The following is a 20,689-nucleotide window of genomic DNA, read 5'->3' as shown; positions in this document are numbered from 1 at the left end:
GCTGCTGCCACCTCCATACTATGTCACCTTGCCACTCTGTGGTCTCCTGATGCTGCTGCCACCTCCATACTATGTCACCTTGCCACTCTGTGGTCTCCTGATGCTGCTGCCACCTCCATACTATGTCACCTTGCCAATCTGTGGCTTCCTGATGCTGCTGCCACCTCCACACTATGTCACCTTGCCACTCTGTGGTCTCCTGATGTTGCTGCCACCTCCACACTATGTCACCTTGGCACTCTGTGGTCTTCTGATGCTGCTGTTACCTCTACACTATATCACCTTGCCACTCTGTGGTCTCCCCATGCTGCTTCCCACCCTCCCCACTTTATGACTGGGCCACTATTTTGCCTTTTGGCCTGACTGACAACATCATTTATTTGACCCTTCTTCTGATCTGTCAGAAGGAAGGAAAAATTTGACACACAACGGATCCTGTCTGTGCAGCAGCTGTAAGGCCTGTATGGTCCCATCAGAATTGGCTTACGATTTGGTAGCCAAAAGCAGGAGTGGGTACAAAACACAGAAGACATGAAAATATTCCATTCACGTGTCATCTCTGTTTTGGATCCACTCCTGTTTTTTTTGCATTAGCAATACTGAGGGATTACTGACCAAATGCTGACCGAGTGATGGCGGATGCTCCACAGACAGGATCCGTTTTTTGGGGGTTATTAGTCTGACAGGTCAGAGGAAGGGCAAAATAATCAGTGACGTCAACACAAACTTACTGCTGACACCCTCCCCACTCTGTCGGGGGCTCTACTTGTATAAGCGTTTAATAGAGCAGGGTCTGTAGACATCTATGTGGAATCAGTTGACGATGGTGTAAAAGGAGTGCGCTTCTTCTTTAGGCCTCATGCACAAGACAGTTGTTTTTTGCATCCGCCCAAAAAAACGGATGCAGCATCCGTTTTTTTTTGGAGGATCCTTTTTTTCCACAGATCCCTTGTAATAAATGCCTATCCTTGTCCGCAAATGTGAAAAAAGTAGGACATGCACTATTTTTTTTGCTGAAGGGAAACACGGACAGCGGACGCGGAACACAAATGGATGAACTATCATCATTTTTTTGCTGACCCATTGAAATGAATAGGTCCCCATCCTATCCCCATTTTAAATTTTCGAAGAATTCGCTCATCTCTATCTATTATAGTCCCCTTGTGGGACTGTTAAATGGTAAGAAAAAGAAAAATTAAGAAAAGGAAGGTTTATTAAATAAAAACATTCAAAAGTTTAAAAAAATCACCATTTTTCCACTGACCAAAAACCCTTTCCAAAAGAAAAAAATTGTACAAATAAAATCCCTCTATATATTTGTATTGCAGCATCTGTGCGACCAGCACTACGCAAATATCATGTAAAAAAAAAAAAAACTATGGCAGAATTGCTGCTTTTTGCCTTTTCGCATAAAAAAAATATGGAATAAAAAGCAAGTGTTATATGTGCCCAAAATGATACCAATTAACACTATATGTCATCCCACAAAGATCAAGTGAGGGCTCCGTAGAATGAAAAATTAAAAACTGATAGGTCTAGGGATGTGGCAATGCAAAAACATTTTCTTCTTTTTAAAAAGTTTTTTTATTGTGCAAAAGTAGTAAAAAGTAAAAAAAAAAATCTATATATGTTTGGTATCGCTGTAATTATACCGACCCAGAGGGTAAAGTTATCATGGTATTTATGCCGAAAAAAACTCAGCAACATTATACATTTTTCTGTTTTTTCCCATCTCCCTCCCAGAAAGAGTTAAAGGCCTCTTTCACACGACCGTATCGCTTTTTCAGTGTTTTGCGGTCGGTTTTAAATGGATACGTTGTTCCGTTTTTTGTTTCCGTTGTGTTTCAGTTTCTGTTCCGTTTTTCCGTATGGCATATACAGTATACAGTAATTACATATAAAAAAATTGGGCTGGGTATAACATTTCCAATATATGGTTCTGCAAAAAACGGAACGGATACGGATGCATTTACGCATGTCTTCCGTTTTTTTTTGCGGACCCATTGACTTGAATGGAGCCACGGAACGTGATTTGCGGGCAATAATAGGACATGTTCTATCTTTCAACGGAAAAACAGAAATACGGAAACGAAATGCATACGGAGTACATTCCGTTTTTTTTTGCGGAACCATTGAAATGAATGGTTTCGTATGCGAAAAAACCGGTCCGTACACGTGAAAAAAAATATGGTCATGTGAAAGAGGCCTTAGGGTCTATTCACACATCCGTATGTGTTTTGCGGATCCACAGATCCGTGGATCTGCAAAACACGGACAGCGGCAATTTTGCGGACCGCACATTGCCGGCACTTATAGAATATGCCTATTCTTGTCCGCGATTGCGGACAAGCATAGGACATGTTCTATTTTTTTGGGGAACGGAATTGTGGATCCGGAAGTGCGTTCTGCCCTATAGAAATGAATGGGTCTGCAATTCCGTTCCGCAAAATGTGGAATGGGGCCTTATTCTGGTTGTTTAAAGCTATTCCCTACCCACGGGATAGAGGATTATTACTATTAGATCGGTGGGGTCCTAGGACAGCGCTCGGCTATCTCCGGAATTCCCTTAGAACTGAATGGAGCGGCTGCGTGAATGCCCGACCATTCATTTCAAGGGGGCTGCTGGGGTACGGGGCCCCCATGCTCATGATCGGTGGGGGTCCCAGCGGTAGGACCTCCATCGATCTAATAGCTACCCCCTATCATGTGGGGGAGGAGGGGGAGGAGGGGGAGGAAGGGGAGGAGGGGGCGGCAGCGGCAGCTGCCATTCCTCGCTTTGATTGTCATGCTGTGAGAGGGGAAAGGGAGCAGGAGAAAGAGATATCTGATTGGCTAAGACCCCGCAAAGCAGCTCTGACATCACACCAAGAAGAGCCCCGCCCACCTAATTTTAAAGGGAAGCTGTCATCGGGATTTTGGGTATAGAGCTGAGGACATGGGTTGCTAGATGGCTGCTAGCACATCCGCAATACCCAGTCCCCATAGCTCTGTGTGCTTTTATTGTGTAAAAAAAACGATTTGATACATATGCAAATTAACATAAGAGTCATATCTTACTTGTGTGACCAGAGAAGAGTCATATTTTCAACCTCTGACTCATCTCAGGTTAATTTACATATGTATCAAATCGGTTTTTTTTCTACACAATAAAAGCACACAGAGCTATGGGGACTGGGTATTGCGGATGTGCTAGCGGCCATCTAGCAACCCATGTCCTCAGCTCTATACACAAAATCCCGGTGACGGGTTCCCTTTAAATACCAGGGAACCTCCTGGTCTGAGCTACTCAAAGCTGCACAGATGAAGTCAAGATCCTAAGCGTTGCTGCAGTGAATGCTATTGCAGGACGATAACAACAAAAATGGTAAAATATTAGAAGAAAAATAAAAGAGACCTAAAAACTATGTATAGTAATGAAAAGAATGTAAAAATACAGCTGAAGTCCTCCAGAAACAGCGCCCCGCTTGTCCAAAGGTCAGATTGCTGCTCAGCTCTAGCGGGAGAGGCTGTATAACCCCCCACAGCCTACAGATGGCGCTGCTTCTGGAAGAATGCCAATGCATTTACTCCCCTTGGCACAGATGTCAGAGAACTGCTGCCCCTAGTGGTCACTTTCCTTCCTGTTCCTATTAATACTGCAGAGTGCCATGTCATTATGAACTGTGTCAGATAAACGTCTGTCATCTGCGCCCGCGTGCGGGTCTGGAGATCATTCCTCCGGCGCCGCAGTCTGCGGCTGTTCTATCCTCCTGGATTATGGAGATGAAGTCATCGAGAAGCAAAATAAACAGATGAGAAACAGATGACGAGGACGCCCGCCGCTCCAGGAGCCGCTCCTTCTAACCAGGCGGCCAGGGAGCAGAACTGAAGGACGTGACATCGAGTAAGAGGTCCAAAAATACTCTGTGCTGCTCGGGACCCTGCTCCTTCCACTGTGCACCTCTCAGCCTGTGACCTCCACAAGATCAGCACACTCCTCTCCTGAAATCCTCTGTGCTGCTGGAAGACCCTGTCTCTTCCTTTATGTAACTCTCAGTCTGTAACCTCCACAACATCACCACAATCCTCTCCTGAAATGCTCTGTGCTGCTGGAAGACACTGCTCTTTCCACTATGAAACTCTCAGTCTGTAGCCTCCCACAAGATCAGCACAATCCTTTCCTAAAATACTCTGTGCTGCTGGGGACCCTGCTCCTTCCACTGTGCACCTCTCAGCCTGTGACCTCAACAGGATCAGCACAATCCTCTTCTAAAATCCTCTGTGCTGCTGGAGGATTCTGTCTCTTCCTTTATGTAACTCTCAGTCTGTAACCTCCACAACATCACCACAATCCTCTCCTGAAATGCTCTGTGCTGCTGGAAGACACTGCTTTTTCCACTATGAAACTCTCAGTCTGTAGCCTCCCACAAGATCAGCATAATGCTTTCCTAAAATACTCTGTGCTGCTGGGGACCCTGCTCCTTCCACTGTGCACCTCTCAGTCTGTGACTTCCACAAAATCAGTACAATCCTCTTCTAAAATACTCTGTGCTGCTCGAGGAGCCTTTCTCTTCCTTAAGTAACTCACAGGCCTCTTGCACACGACCGTATGGCTTTTTTAAACTGATCCGTTTTTTTGTTTCAGTAGTGTTTTCGCTTCCGTTCCGTTTCGCTGTTCCATTATCCGTTTGGTTTCTGTTTATAATCTGTTTTTTGCGGATCGGAAACGGAAGCATACAATAATGTTTAAACAGTAAGTACATAAAAAAATTGGGTTGGGCATAACATTTTCAATAGATGGTTCCGCAAAAACGTAACGGATACAAGACTAAGGGATCATTCACATGACCGTATGTATTTTGCGGTCCGCCAAAAATAGATCCGTAAAAAAAAAGGATAACGTCCATGTGAATTCCGTATTTTGCGGAACAGAACAGCTGGCCCTTCATAGAACAGTCCTATCCTTGTCTGTAATGCGGACAATAATAGGACATGTTCTATCTTTTTGCGGAATGGAAATATGGACATACAAAAGCGGAATGCACACAGAGTATTCACACAGAGCATTCCGTTTTTTTTGTGGAACCATTGACTTGAATGGAGCCACGGAACGTGAGTTGCGGGCAATAATAGGACATGTTCTATCTTTGAACGGAAATAAGGAAACGAAAGGCATATGGAGTACCAGTGCGGCCCCCCTCCCTCCCTTTATTGTATTATCATTGGTGGCACAGTGTGCGGACCCCCCGGCCCCCCCTCCCTCCCTCTATTGTATTAGTTTCATTGGTGGCCCATGTGCGGCCTCCCCTCTCCCCCCCCCCCCCCCCCGATCATTGGTGGCAGCGGAGTTCCGATCGGAGTCCCAGTTTAATCGCTGGGGCTCCGATCGGTAACCATAGCAACCAGGAAGCTACTGCAGTCCTGGTTGCCATGGTTACTTAGCAATATTAGAAGCATCATACTTACCTGCTGCGCTGTCTGTGACCGTCCGGGAGCTCCTCCTACTGGTAAGTGACAGATCATTAAGCAATGCACCGCACAGACCTGTCACTTACCAGTAGGAGGAGCTCCCGGCCGGTCACAGACAGCGCAGCAGGTAAGTATAATGCTTCTAATATTGCTAAGTAACCATGGCAACCAGGACTGCAGTAGCGTCCTGGTTGCCATGGTTACCGATCGGAGCTCCAGCGAGTAAACTGGGAATCCGATCAGAACTCTCTGCTGCCACCAATGATCCACCAATGATATTAATACAATAGAGGGAGGGAGGGGGGCCGGGGGGGGCAGAAAACACTGGCCACCAATGATAATACAATAGAGGGAGGGAGGGGGGGGGCCGGGGGGGGCCGCACACTGGCCACCAATGATATTCAAACTGGGGAGGGAGGGGGGTCTGCCCCCTGCTGCCTGGCAGCCCCTGATCTCCTACAGGGGGCTATGATACGCACAATTAACCCCTTCAGGTGCGGCACCTGAGGGGTTAATTGTGCGGATCACAGCCCCCTGTAAGAGATCGGATGCTGCCAGGCAGCAGGGGGCAGTCATGTACACAGTTTGTAGTATATTCTAACTTGAAGCGTCCCCATCACCATGGGAACGCCTCTGTGTTAGAATATACTGTCGGATATGAGTTTTCACGATCTAACTCAAATCCGACGGTATATTCTAACATAGAGGCGTTCCCATGGTGATGGGGACGCTTCAAGTTAAAATATACCATTGGATTGGAGAAAACTCAGATCCGATGGTATAATAGGGACTCCAGACTTTACATTGAAAGTCAATGGGGGACGGATCCGTTTGGCTCCACTTGGCCAGGCGGACACCAAAACGACTTTTTCCTTCATGTCCGTGGATCCTCCAAAAATCAAGGAAGACCCACGGAAGGAAAAACGGACACGGATCACGGACCTACGGAACCCGTTGTGTGCATGAGGCCTCAATCTGTAACCTGTACAAGAACAGCACACTCCTCTCCTGAAATACTCTGTGCTGCTGGAAGACACTGCTCCTTCCACTATGTAACTCTCAGTCTATAGCCTCCCACATGATCGGCACACTCCTCTCCTGAAATACTCTGTGCTGCTGGAAGGCCCTTCTAGTTTTCACAGAGACCTTGCTCTTACTTTGGTCACCAGCAGTTGCTCATGAAGAACATGACCATCGGCATCTCCCCACCATGATATGGCTGATACCAGAGAGCAATAGCAGTCAAGTGTACGGCAGTGAGCATGGGTTTCATGCCCCCAGAATTAAACTGTAATGTTCTCCTGTGCTCCATTCATGGGCGGACTGGGAACTGGGAATTGTGGCCCTAATTTGTAGTGGGGCCCAAACTGACAGAAGGCAGGTTCAATAGAAATAGGCAGGGCCAGCAATACCATGTTGCAGCACATTATACCACCCAGCAGGGCCAAATACCGCAGTGCAGCACAGTATATTGCTCTGTGTAAAATAATATACTTATATTCTTGTACATAGGAGCCAGTATTATAGTAGTTATATTCTTGTACATAGGAGGCAGTATTATAGTAGTTATATTCTTGTACATAGGAGCAGTATTATAGTAGTTATATTCCTGTACATAGGAGGCAGTATTATAGTAGTTATATTCTTGTACATAGGAGGCAGTATTATAGTAGTTATATTCTTGTACATAGGAGGCAGTATTATAGTAGTTATATTCTTGTACATAGGAGCAGTATTATAGTAGTTATATTCCTGTACATAGGAGGCAGTATTATAGTAGTTATATTCTTGTACATAGGAGGCAGTATTATAGTAGTTATATTCTTGTACATAGGAGCAATATTATAGTAGTTATATTCTTGTACATAGGAGCAGTATTATAGTAGTTATATTCTTGTACATAGGAGGCAGTATTATAGTAGTTATATTCTTGTACATAGGAGCAGTATTATAGTAGTTATATTCTTGTACATAGGAGCAGTATTATAGTAGTTATATTCTTGTACATAGGAGGCAGTATTATAGTAGTTATATTCTTGTACATAGGAGCAGTATTATAGTAGTTATATTCTTGTACATAGGGGCAGTATTATAGTAGTTATATTCTTGTACATAGGAGCAGTATTATAGTAGTTATATTCTTGTACATAGGAGCAGTATTATAGTAGTTATATTCTTGTACATAGGCAGTATTATAGTAGTTATATTCTTGTGCATAGGAGCAGTATTATAGTAGTTATATTCTTGTGCATAGGAGCAGTATTATAGTAGTTATATTCTTGTACATAGGAGCAGTATTATAGTAGTTATATTCTTGTACATAGGAGCAGTATTATAGTAGTTATATTCTTGTACATAGGTGTCACGGCTGAGGATGGGGAAAACCTCAGCCGTGCCGATGCCAGATGCTGTTAGGCTGCTCGGCCAGGAAGACAGGATTAGGGAGCAGGTCACCTCCTAACGCGTCCCTAACCTGACCCTAACTCCTAGCTGCATGGGCCGACCTTTAAGGTAGGAGGACCCATGCTCCGGAACCTCGGATCCCTAACTCACCCTCCGTCCGGTCCCTGGACTAGGAGTCAGGGTAAGACGGCCTGTTCCTCCAGGACACGGAGGAACAGGGGTCTCAATGGCCAAGCTGCAGGGAAAAGGGGAACACAAACAGACTTACGGAAATGGCAGGCGAACTAAGTAGTTCCACCAACCTGCCACAGCCTTGCTGATTGGATCCCTGTGCACACAGGAATCCAGAACCATAAGCTGCACAAATAACAAAGGAAGGTCCCAACAGAACATCACGTGGACATCACACACAACATGACATAAACATAATGTGACAATATCTTTATGACCACAGGGGTGGCTCTCACTGGCAGGTAGAAAACACAGGAGGCTGCTCCAGCTAAGCATGGCTGAAGCAACCCTCAGACCTGTGCTAACAGTGAGGCTTTATAGGCCAAGAAGCCACACCCCACAGTCGGACACACCCAGAGACACACACACTGGGAAGGGAGTTAACCCTTCCAGCACCAGGGAAGAGAAAACACAACTTAAAAGGAGAAGTGTCCAAAACACACTGTGGCTGTTGCCGCAGGCAACGACATGGGTGGCACTCATGTCCTGGGAGTCAGCCCGAAGGCCGGGACACTGCCACCACATGTACACACAATGACCAAACGTTGCCACGGGTAGCCACAGTAAGGGGAAGATGTAAGTGCACACCACACATAACACAGAGTGCACACAGACCTACGAAAGTGCATACAAACAACTCCAAGGGAACCGCACACATAACTGTTGTCCGCGGCAACCGCACCTGAGGCAAACAGCATTATGCCTCCAGCTGCGGTTGACACAACAACCCAAAACAGTGGGCAACTGTATGCAGCTCCCAAGGAGTCACGGCCATAAACATGGTCGTGACAATAGGAGGCAATATTATAGTAGTTATATTCTTGTATATAGGAGGCAGTATTATAGTAGTTATATTCTTGTACATAGGAGCAGTATTATAGTAGTTATATTCTTGTACATAGGAGCAGTATTATAGTAGTTATATTCTTGTACATAGGAGGCAGTATTATAGTACTTATATTCTTGTACATAGGAGCAGTATTATAGTAGTTATATTCTTCTACATAGGAGCAGTATTATAGTAGTTATATTCTTGTACATAGGAGGCAGTATTATAGTAGTTATATTCTTGCACATAGGAGCAGTATTATAGTAGTTATATTCTTGTACATAGGAGCAGTATTAAAGCAGTTATATTCCTGTACATAGGAGGCAGTATTATAGTAGTTATATTCTTGTACATTGGAGCAGTATTATAGTAGTTATATTCTTGTACATAGGAGCAGTATTATAGTAGTTATATTCTTGGACATAGGAGCAGTATTATAGTAGTTATATTCTTGTACATAGGAGCAGTATTATAGTAGTTATATTCTTGTACATAGGAGCAGTATTATAGTAGTTATATTCTTGTACATAGGAGCAGTATTATAGTAGTTATATTCTTGTATATAGGGGCAGTATTATAGTAGTTATATTCTTGTACATAGGAGCAGTATTATAGTAGTTATATTCTTGTACATAAGAGCAGTATTACAGTAGTTATATTCTTGTACATTGGAGCAGTATTATAGTAGTTATATTCTTGTACATAGGAGCAGTATTATAGTAGTTATATTCTTGTACATAAGAGCAGTATTACAGTAGTTATATTCTTGTATATAGGAGCAGTATTATAGTAGTTATATTCTTGTACATAGGAGCAGTATTATAGTAGTTATATTCTTGTACATTGGAGCAGTATTATAGTAGTTATATTCTTGTACATAGGAGCAGTATTATAGTAGTTATATTCTTGTACATAGGAGGCAGTATTATAGTAGTTATATTCTTGTACATAGAAGCAGTATTATAGTAGTTATATTCTTGTACATAGGAGCAGTATTATAGTAGTTATATTCTTGTATATAGGGGCAGTATTATAGTAGTTATATTCTTGTACATAGGAGCAGTATTATAGTAGTTATATTCTTGTACATAGGGGGCAGTATTATAGTAGTTATATTATTGTACATAGGAGCAGTATTATAGTAGTTATATTCTTGTACATAGGAGCAGTATTATAGTAGTTATATTCCTGTACATTGGAGCAGTATTATAGTAGTTATATTCTTGTACATAAGAGCAGTATTACAGTAGTTATATTCTTGTACATTGGAGCAGTATTATAGTAGTTATATTCTTGTACATAAGAGCAGTATTACAGTAGTTATATTCTTGTATATAGGAGCAGTATTATAGTAGTTATATTCTTGTACATAGGAGCAGTATTATAGTAGTTATATTCTTGTACATTGGAGCAGTATTATAGTAGTTATATTCTTGTACATAGGAGCAGTATTATAGTAGTTATATTCTTGTATATAGGGGCAGTATTATAGTAGTTATATTCTTGTACATAGGAGCAGTATTATAGTAGTTATATTCTTGTACATAGGGGGCAGTATTATAGTAGTTATATTATTGTACATAGGAGCAGTATTATAGTAGTTATATTCTTGTACATAGGAGCAGTATTATAGTAGTTATATTCCTGTACATAGGAGCAGTATTATAGCAGTTATATTCTTGTACACTGGAAGTTGTATTAAATAAGTTATATTACTGTACAGTAAAATATTAGTGGTATTTTTGTACATAGTGGCAGTATTATTATAGTCATGCTCCTTTTGTCACTTGTATACATTTTTCTAACCATCTAATGAATGATCTTTTCTTTGTCACCTGTCCCTGGAATTACTCTTTTAATTCCCCACCAGGTCATATTTTTTTAGTGCCGGATAGAAGACAATTCTTTGAAGCCTACAGGCTCGGTCACACTGTCTCTAACAATGTATTCGTCCCGTTCCTGAAAGGAAGAGCCGGCTCACACGAGACCATTATAGATGAAGCGCGGTTTTTGATGTGGCTTCTTCCTGAGAACATATTAAAGCTTTCTGCCGGGATATTTTGTGTTCTCTCTAAACTGTCGGATAACAAAAGCTCAACAGGAGCAGCCGGATCACCTAACAATAGAAATGATTATTAGAGTCAATTATCCCTATTCTAAAATAAATCTGCCGGCTTCTGAGCTGTACTTTATTTCTGGAAGGCATAATAAGCATTGTCTGTGTCACCGATCGCATCCATTTTTACACTTAGCTCACCCGCTGAGTCCTCCCTTTATAAATGTCCATGAGACCCGATACCGTCCACGGGGGGATTTATCTGCAAATCTGCATATGTTAATGAGTGGGAGGTGCCATATGGCATCCTCTATTCTTAGAAAGTCAGGGCCGTATGGATTCGTCACAATAATTGTCCTAGCAGCTGTTCTATAGGAGTGGGTGTATGTACAATAGGGGGGCTCATGGGGGGGGCTGATTAATTGGTGGCGGCGTCGAGGCGAGAACCTGTAACACGGGGGCACATTTTTCCTATAGGTTCCTTTGCCTGCTTCCCCAGTTCTCTCCCATTCCTCTGTGTGAACGCACTCAGGCAGGGAAGACAACAGTTACTGTCTTCCCTGCCCGCCGTTTGCTCCTGCCCGTTACTTTCTGGATGAAGACTGCTCCTGGGCGGAATGCATAGAGTACCACATGTGGCAAGGGAAGGCTTAAAGGGGTCATACATGTTCAGGAGCCCCCCCAAACCTGTGGAGGAAAGCATACTTAGGGCGAGTTCACATCTCCGTTTTATCTTCTGTTCATCTGATCCGTCAGAAGAACAGGGGGGAAAAAAACAGGATCCGGTCAAAATAAAAGATCCTGTTGCACATTTGGCATCCGTTTGAGCCATTTCTGTCCGAGATATTTTTTTTAGATGGAAAAAAGTCCTGCATGCAGTATTTTTTTGTTTTCATCTAAAAAAACGGATCTCAAACAGAGGCCAAATGTGCAACAGGATCCGTTTTTTACAGGATACTGTTTTTTTTTCTGTTCTTCTGACGGATCTGAAGAACAGAAAATGAAACAGAGATTCTCACTACTTCTGATAACGAAAGCCCCACAAATCGTACATTTGTCCTGCTCTTTCCAGCCTCTACCTAGTCCTTAAAGGGGTTGTCCATGTCTAGGGGCCTTTGGGACGCCTTTATTCCCCACCCCATCGCCAGACCGCTGGGTTACGGCTTCTTCAGTCCTCCGCTGCCACGGACATGCTCCAGTCTCACGTAGAAACATGCAGTTTGCCGAGCGGGTCACGTGTGCCGCTACAACTAATGACTGACCACAGAGTGACGTGTCCCCTATGTAACACATTACCCATTGATGTGACGCATGGGGGATGCATCACCGCTGCTGCCGGTCATTAGCTGCAGTGGCACACGTGACCACCACCACTCCCTATTAAACTGCATGTTGGCAAGTAGGACTGGAGCACGTCCATGGCAGCGGGGGACCAAAGCAGATAAGTATGCTTCCTTCCACAGGTCCAGCGATAGGGAGGAAGGGGAGCGCAACCAAAGATACTCAAACATGGGCGACCCATTTAAGGGGTTACTTTCAGCAGTTTTGACTATACAAAACTGCTGACAACACTAGATAGAGGCTGCGGAGGGCAGGACAAAACATACGTTTTGTGGAGCTTTTATTATCAGGAGTTGTGAGAATATGAAGTTTTATTCTGCCAGATTCTGCTCCTGCAAGAGCCCAGGGGACCAAGCTTCAATCTCAGCTCTCTCTCTCCATTAAAGGGGTTGTGCAGTGGTTTAATACTGATGTTCTATCCTCAGGAAAGGTCATCAATATCAGTGTCCAACTCCCGATACCCCGGTTTGAAGGGGTCACGCCGCTGCTTGTGCAAGATCTGCATTCTTTTTAATGTTCACCTGCATGTCGTTTCCCTTGTAGTGACAGTGCATCTTTTTCTTCTATTCCCTTGGGTTAGGCCTTGTACAAAGCTACAAGGGAAACAGTAAGCAGGTAGACTTCGAAAAGAACACGGTGACCCCTTCAAACAGCTGAACAGCGGGGTTATCGGGAGTTGGAAACCGATATTGATGACCTATCCTGAGGTTAGGTCATCAGTACTATACCACTGTACAACCCCTTTAAGCTTCTTCATGGCGCCTCCCTTCTGCTCTGATGGACAGCTGTAGCATCCCAAAAAGGAGTCCACTACCGTGGAGGGGAGGAGCTGTGAAACAGGCCAATGCAGAGAGCACTTCACAGTGAAGCTCCGCCTCCTGGACACTTAATGAGCAAAACCTGTTAGAATAAAAGTTCCTATTCACACTACTCCTGATGATGAATGCTCTGCAAAAGGCATGTTTGTCCTGTTCTCCTCAATCTCTGCTTCCCAGTCTACTCTGCTTGTGGTAGGATTATCTGACCCCCATATACTCTGCTGTAAGACAGGGCTGAACATAAACGTGAGGGGGCTTCATGGCATAGATCATGTTGGAGCCCCCATTATGATGCCAGGTTTTACTGCTTAGGACAGAAAGGGTCTTTTACTGACTCTTTGACCAAATCCTCACCGTCTTGTGTGTTAACACCGCAGTTTCCATGGAGAATGAAGTTCTGCAAAGTTTTCTGCCTCTAATAGCAAAGGGAAAGCGACCAACCAAGGCAGGGCCCCTTCTCTCTTAGGGCCCCATAGCAACTGTACGGTTTGCAGCATTTCTTGGACCCATGACAAGAGGGAACCTAGGTTCAACTCAATGAAAAGCTGCTCAGCTTTACCATAATCCTGGATGGCGAATCCCCTTCAGATATCTAGTTACATGTATATCCTATAACTGAGCAAATTTGCCATCAGGATTCTGGAAAAGTCAAGTATGAGTTCTAATAGGATCATGAGAACAAAACAACTGGGCATGCTGAAATCCCACTGGCCGTTCCTCCTCCCCCTGACATACACAGTCCTGCTTATTTAATGTGTATATCAAGGACTTACATTGACTGGAGAGGATTGTCAGTCATCAAAGGCAAATGGCAAAATGAATTCCATTACAGGAAGCATTGTTAACGGAGAGCGAAGGTCCCTTCCCGTGTCATTGTGTCACGCGGCAGGTGACATGTGCTGCTAACGAACGCGGCTCCTCGACCATGGAGAGACATTCAATGACAACAATATGACAATGGAAACCAGAGTAACGTGCACTTACCTGCTCCGTGCAAGTCTCTCCAGATATCCGGCATAAAATTGTGATATGGTCTAATCTAAAAATAAAATGATGCATAAATATCTCAAATAGTAATCCAGGGAAAGCAAGAAAAATGTGAAAAACGCGGCTGCAGATAGCCGAAAAAGACCATGAAAGTGCAAGGTTATTGTGCACTCATCCAGAGTGTGAAAGCCACAAACTCTCACAATTAGGCCTCATGGACACGACCGTTTTTGTGGTCCGCATCCGAGCCGCATGTTTTTGCGGCTCGGGTGCGGACCCATTCACTTCAATGGGGCCGCAAAAGATGCGGACAGCACTCCGTGTGCTATCCGCATTCGTTGCACTGTTCCGTGGCCCCGCAAAAAGTATGAGGCATGTCCTATTCTTGTCTGTTTTGTGGACAAGAATAGGCATTTCTACAATGGGCAACCCGTTCCATAAATTGCGGAAGGCACACGGGCGGATTCAGTTTTTTGCGGATCCACGGTTTGCGAACCGCAAAAAACGTCACGGTCGTGTGCATGTAGCCTTAAAGGGAACACTTGGGGGAAATTTCATTATATTGGGCAGGAAGCACAGGGCCCGGGGTATTTTCACTAATCAGACAGATAGTACATATCAGTGGATGCATCCAGTAGAGCTGTGCTACATGTCACATGGAATAAAATATTCAGGTGGATGACAGAAGTCCGAGACAGAGGGGACCCTGGTACCAATGTCGAAATGAGCCCCATGTGCAGTTCCTTCCACCACCACACACCGTACCTCCGCATTTCGGGGCCACTGCCTATTTGCAAAGGTCACCCCCCTTCATCCTGCCTGTCTGTCTCTCTATTGGCCCCGGGCGCTGTACAGGTTCACCCAAGCCCCTTCCCCTCTCTCCAGCCCCTTCCCCTCTCTCCAGCCCCTTCCCCTCTCTCCAGCCCCTTCCCCTCTCTCCATGCCACAAACCTATTGATACAATACATATAGATATGTAGCAAAGTGCAACCTGACTTTTTCGATGACTTTTGTTGTGTTGTGTCAATTTGAAGTTGCTACATTTGTATCCGTAGTTTATCAGGTTATTACAGCCAGGAGTGAAAATGACATTATCAGGTTATTACAGCCAGGTGGGAGAGTGAAGTTATCAGGTTATTACAGCCAGGTGGAAGAGTGAAGTTATCAGGTTATTACAGCCAGGTGGGAGAGTGAAGTTATCAGGTTATTACAGCCAGGTGGGAGAGTGAAGTTATCAGGTTATTACAGCCAGGTGGGAGAGTGAAGTTATCAGGTTATTACAGCCAGGCGTGAAAATGACATTATCAGGTTATTACAGCCGGGTGGGAGAGTGAAGTCTAATATCTCTACTGAAAATTAATCAACGTCTTATTCCCCCAGAATTAACGACACAGACAAAACTCATAACAAAGTCACACACTACAGCCACAGCAGATCACTCACCTAGGTGATGTCCCCTCAGATGTCCATAACTTGCTGTCCTGGTACAGATTATATAATGCCCCTGAGATGGGTTCTCGAGAATAATGCCACCAAGCTGGGTACACTGCTATCCAGAATAATGGCACTAAACTGGTCACAGTTTTTCCAGAATATTGCCAATGATCTAAGTATTGTCCACTCCAGGCTAATATGAACTGGGCACTGCCTTTCCCGATTATTACCAATGGTTCTTTTCAATATGACACAGTCTTCTCTGGGATGGTGTCTATGAGCTGGGCTCAGTCTTGTCTGGGATGGTGTCTATGAGCTGGGCTCAGTCTTCTCTGGGATGGTGTCTATGAGCTGGGCTCAGTCTTCTCTGGGATGGTGTCTATGAGCTGGGCTCAGTCTTGTCTGGGATGGTGTCTATGATCTGGGCTCAGTCTTCTCTGGGATGGTGTCTACGAGCTGGGCTCAGTCTTCTCTGGGATGGTGTCTATGAGCTGGGCTCAGTCTTCTCTGGGATGGTGTCTATGAGCTGGGCTCAGTTTTCGCTGGCATGGTGTCTATGAGCTGGGCTCAGTCTTCTCTGGGATGGTGTCTATGAGCTGGGCTCAGTCTTCGCTGGGATGGTGTCTGTGAGCTAGGCTCAGTCTTCTCTGGGACGGGTTCTATGAGCTGGGCTCAGTCTTCTCTTGGATGGTGTCTGTGAGCTGGGCTCAGTCTTCGCTGAGATGGTGTCTATGAGCCAAGTAAGGTCTACTTTAGGATGGTATCTATGAACTGGACACTTTCTTCTGAGGGATGGTATCTATGAGCCAGGCAAGGTCTTCTCAGGGTTGGTGTCTATGATTCAGTCACTGTCTTCTGAAGGATGGTGTCTATGAGTTGGGCACAATCTTTTCTAGGCTGGTAGCTAAGCAAGGTCCTCCCTAGGATGGTATCTATGAACTAGACACGGTCTTCTGAGAGATGGTGTATAGGAGCCAGACACTGTCTTCTTTAGGATGGTGTCTATAAGTCGGGCACAATCTTCTCTAGGATGGTATCTATGAACCAGGCACAGTCTTCTCAGGTTTGGTGTCTATGAGCCGGGCACAGTCTTCTCCGGGTTGGTGTATATAAGCCAGACACCTTCTTCTTTAGGATGGTATCTATGAGCTGAATACAGTCTTCTCAGGGTTGGTGTCTATGAGTCGGGCACTCTTCTCTAGGATGGTGTCTATGAGTCGGGCACAGTCTTCTGGTAGGAGTTTTGAAATGCACTTTCTCTACATTCTCATCAAAGCTTGTACCCACACACAAATTCCTGTGATCCGCAGTGTGGACCTCCCTCCTTACGAGCTGGTGAGGAACCAAGTGTATGAAGATGGCACGTTACATGTTACTAAGTGTTCAGCTGGTGTCTGTCTGCCTCTGTGTAGGTGGGAGGACAATCTGTGCATGTCCTGGCAGCCGGGAGATCAGCATCACTCATGTTCTATAGGACGAGCTCAGAGCGATGACCGGATTAATGCGTTATACATTGATACGAGCGGATCCATTGTGACGAGATCCCTCCTGCAGCTCATACACTAATGTCATGTTCTCAGTCCTCGTCTTCTACTTAACCATTTATTTCATGAAAGCTGGAAGACAAGCCTTATGTCTGCTTTCCCATACTCCTGAATGGAAAGCTGGGGGTGTATTACTAGACAATTAGGCATAGTTGTCATTCAGGAGACTGGGAAAGCTGGGTGACAACCCCTGAGAAGGGCAGCCAAGGATGGGTCACCCAGCAGTCCTAGAGGAAGACAATATTGGCTTGCAGTTTCTTCACTGTCAGTCGTTTGCTGCATTAGTACAGCAGAGCTAAGATCAATATCTCCAGCTCTGCTACATTGCCCCCTTACTTACTCCATGCTTTATACTGCAGCTTTGCTTGTGTAAAAGCACCAACTCAACAGTGCATGGAGAATTGATTTCCATTGCACCAAAAGGGGGAGGGACCTTAACAATGGGAGGGGCTAAGAGTTCTGGGGTCCTGTTGTGGAGAGGCGCAGGGTCTCCTTTGTCTCATGGATCTCAACCACTGCCTTGCGCTCCTCACTACTGACATGGCTAATAATGGACACTATGTAAGGAAGAGCGCCATCTACAGGTCACTTTTGGATTATGATAGAGACCTTACAGGGAAAATATATAAAATTGTATTAAAAAATAAATTACTGAAATACTCACTACAGACTGACACTTTCTGCCACTTTTCAGCTTGTGCTGCATACGCTGGGTTCAGGGTCAGCAGTCATGTTATTATCATCATACCTCTGTTATAGAGATGCAGGATTACAATAGATAACGGACACGGTGCAGCGCCTCCTCCCCCTCCCCGCACATGTCACAGAGCATGCCCACAGCATCCCCGCTGCACAGCCGATCCCTGGAATTGCCGTTAGCAGCTCGGACACGATGGCCACCCTGTCACCGCGTACAGAAGAACGGGCTAAGGGTCCATTTACACGTCCGTATGTGTTTTGCGCAAAACACGGACACCGGCAATGTGCATTCTGCATTTTGCGGACCGCACATCGCCGGCACTCTCATAGAAAATGCCTTTTCTTGTCTGCAATTGCGGACAAGAATAGGACATGTTCTATTTTTTTTTTTGCGAAATAGAAGTGCAGATCCGGAAGTGCGGATGCAGACATTCACATTCCAGCCCCATTAAAAATGAATAGGTCCGCACCTGTTCCGCAAAATTGCGAAACGGATGCGGACCCATTTTGCGGACGTGTGAATGGACCCTAAGAGATGTTCAAGCAGGGAAAAAAGAATTGCGGTAGGATCAAGATGGCTCTCTCAGATGAGGCCCGCAGCCTGTCCCGTTCCTACAGTATCTCTCTGTATAATACTGCTGAGGGGCCCCTGACAATAAGACATTTTAGTCCTCCTCCTGGGTGGGCAGCCGCTTTCTCTATAGCTATGCCCCTGGCCAAGGGGACCCATAGGCCCCCACCATCAGCAGTGCACTGACACTGATCAGGCCGGGCGTTGCTCTGCCTGATCATACCTGTGTGGCCCCGTCCTCCCTGTCCCCTCCACCATCACTGCAGGCAGGAGAGGAGAGTGACCCCTGGACCTCTGATATGCCAGTGTTAACCCTCTCACTGCCCACCATCGGGATATTAACATTTTCACTGATCCCACAGGAACATTACCTTCAACCCCTTCACTACCCTAGGCCACCATGCATATTACTGACGTTAACACCTTCACTGCTGTAGACAACTAGTTATACTAAGATTAACGCCATTGCTGCTCTAGACCACCAGACATACCAGTATTAACCCCTTCACTGTCCTATATCAACAAGTAGACTGACATTAACTCCATCACTGCCTGAGACCACCAGTTACACACTTATTAACCCCTTCACTGCCCTAGACCACCATGATTAATAACATTAACGGCTTCACTACCGTAGACCACTACTTATACCAACATTAACACCTTCACTGTCCTAGGCCACCATGGATACTGACATTAACCCCATCGCTGCCCTAGACTGCTAGTTATACTGGCATTAACCTCTTTACTGCCCTAGACCACCATGTATACTAACATTAACCCCTTCTCTGTCCTAGAACAATAGATAGGCTCACATTAACCCCATCCTGGCCCCCAAACACCAGTTAACACAAATATCAATCCCTTCACTGCCCTAGACCACCAGGTATACTGACATTAACACCGTCACTGCCTTAGACCACCATGCACACTGACATAAACCCCTTCACTGCCCTAGACCACCAGATATACTGACATTAACACTGTCACTGCCTTAGACCACAATGCACACTGACATGAAGCCCATCACTGCCCTAGGCCACCGTGACTACTGACAATAACCCCTTGACTGCCCTAGGCCACCATAGATACTGACATTAACCTCATCACTGCCCTACACCACCAGGTATGTAGACATAACTTTTACTGCACTAGAGCTAGAGGCTGTGTAATACGATTTGATAGGACGCTACATGGACTTGTGCATCTGGCCGCTTTATAGCGAATTATAAGAGCGCTATATGTTAATATTTACTTAATGTGTTCCTGTATTACAAAGCGGAAGGAGCTCCCAGCAGCGCAGAGCACTTCAGGAGAGAAATGTACCCATCCCCAGCGGTAGGATTATGCCAGTAACACTGGTAACCACGATGCCCATGTAGCTAGATTAAAGCAGTTGGCACCTTCTGGTATTTGTCGATATACAGTTGGAAGAGCAAGTATGTGAACCCTTTGGAATGAGATGGATTTCTGCACAAATTGGTTATAAAATGTGATCTGATCTGTATCTAAGTCACAACAATAGACAATCACAGTCTGCTTAAACTAATAACACACAAAGAGTTAAATGTTACCATGTTTTTATTGAACACATCATGTAAACATTCACAGTGCAGGTGGAAAAAGTATGTGAACCCCTAGACTAATGACCTCTCCAAGGGCTAATTGGAGTGAGGTGTCAGCCAACTGGAGTCCAATCAATGAGATCAGATTGGAGGTGTTGGTTACAGCTGCCCTGCCCTATAAAACACACACCAGTTCTGGGTTTGCTTTTCACAAGAAGCATTGCCTGATGTGAATGATGCCTCACACAAAAGAGCTCCAAGAAGACCTACAATTAAGAATTGTTGACTTGCATAAAGCTGGAAAGGGTTATAAAAGTATCTCCAAAAGCCTTTCTGTTCATCAGTCCACAGTAAGACAAATTGTCTATAAATGGAGAAAGTTCAGCACTGCTGCTACTCTCCCTAGGAGTGGCCGTCCGGTAAAGATGACTGCAAGAGCACAGCGCAGACTGCTCAGTGAGGTGATGAAGAATCCTAGAGTGTCAGCTAAAGACTTACAAAGTCTCTGGCATATGCTAACATCCCTGTTAGCGAATCTACGATACGTAAAACACTAAACAAGAATGGATTCCATGGAAGGATACCACAGAGGAAGCCACTGCTGTCCAAAAAAAACATTGCTGCACGTTTACAGTTTGCACAAGAGCACCTGGATGTTCCACAGCAGTACTGGCAAAATATTCTGTGGACAGATGAAACCAAAGTTGAGTTGTTTGGAAGAAACACAAAACACTATGTGTGGAGAAAAACTAATATCAAAACC

At 44.8% G+C, this 20,689-nt stretch overlaps 1 protein-coding gene across 3 annotated transcripts in view; it reads right to left on the bottom strand.

The window, feature by feature from the left end:
* The window catches only part of MAG (myelin associated glycoprotein), a 95,313-nt gene that overhangs the window by 38,777 nt on the left and 35,847 nt on the right, over positions 1-20,689 (bottom strand). For 2 of the 3 annotated variants that reach the window (XM_044282326.1, XM_044282328.1), the window contains exons 1-2: positions 15,557-16,811; positions 14,111-14,165 (exon numbers count right to left, since the gene is read on the bottom strand). The gene's annotated coding sequence lies outside the window, so the exon portion shown is untranslated. Of the gene's footprint in view, positions 1-14,110; positions 14,166-15,556; positions 16,812-20,689 lie in introns of those variants that run through there. The other variant, XM_044282327.1, reaches the window with a different exon arrangement.

The sequence above is a fragment of the Bufo gargarizans genome, chromosome 2 (genome assembly GCF_014858855.1).
Source record: "Bufo gargarizans isolate SCDJY-AF-19 chromosome 2, ASM1485885v1, whole genome shotgun sequence".
Taxonomy (NCBI): Eukaryota; Metazoa; Chordata; class Amphibia; order Anura; family Bufonidae; genus Bufo; species Bufo gargarizans.
Note: the sequence above shows the minus strand (reverse complement) of the source record. Positions and strands in the feature narration are given on the sequence as shown.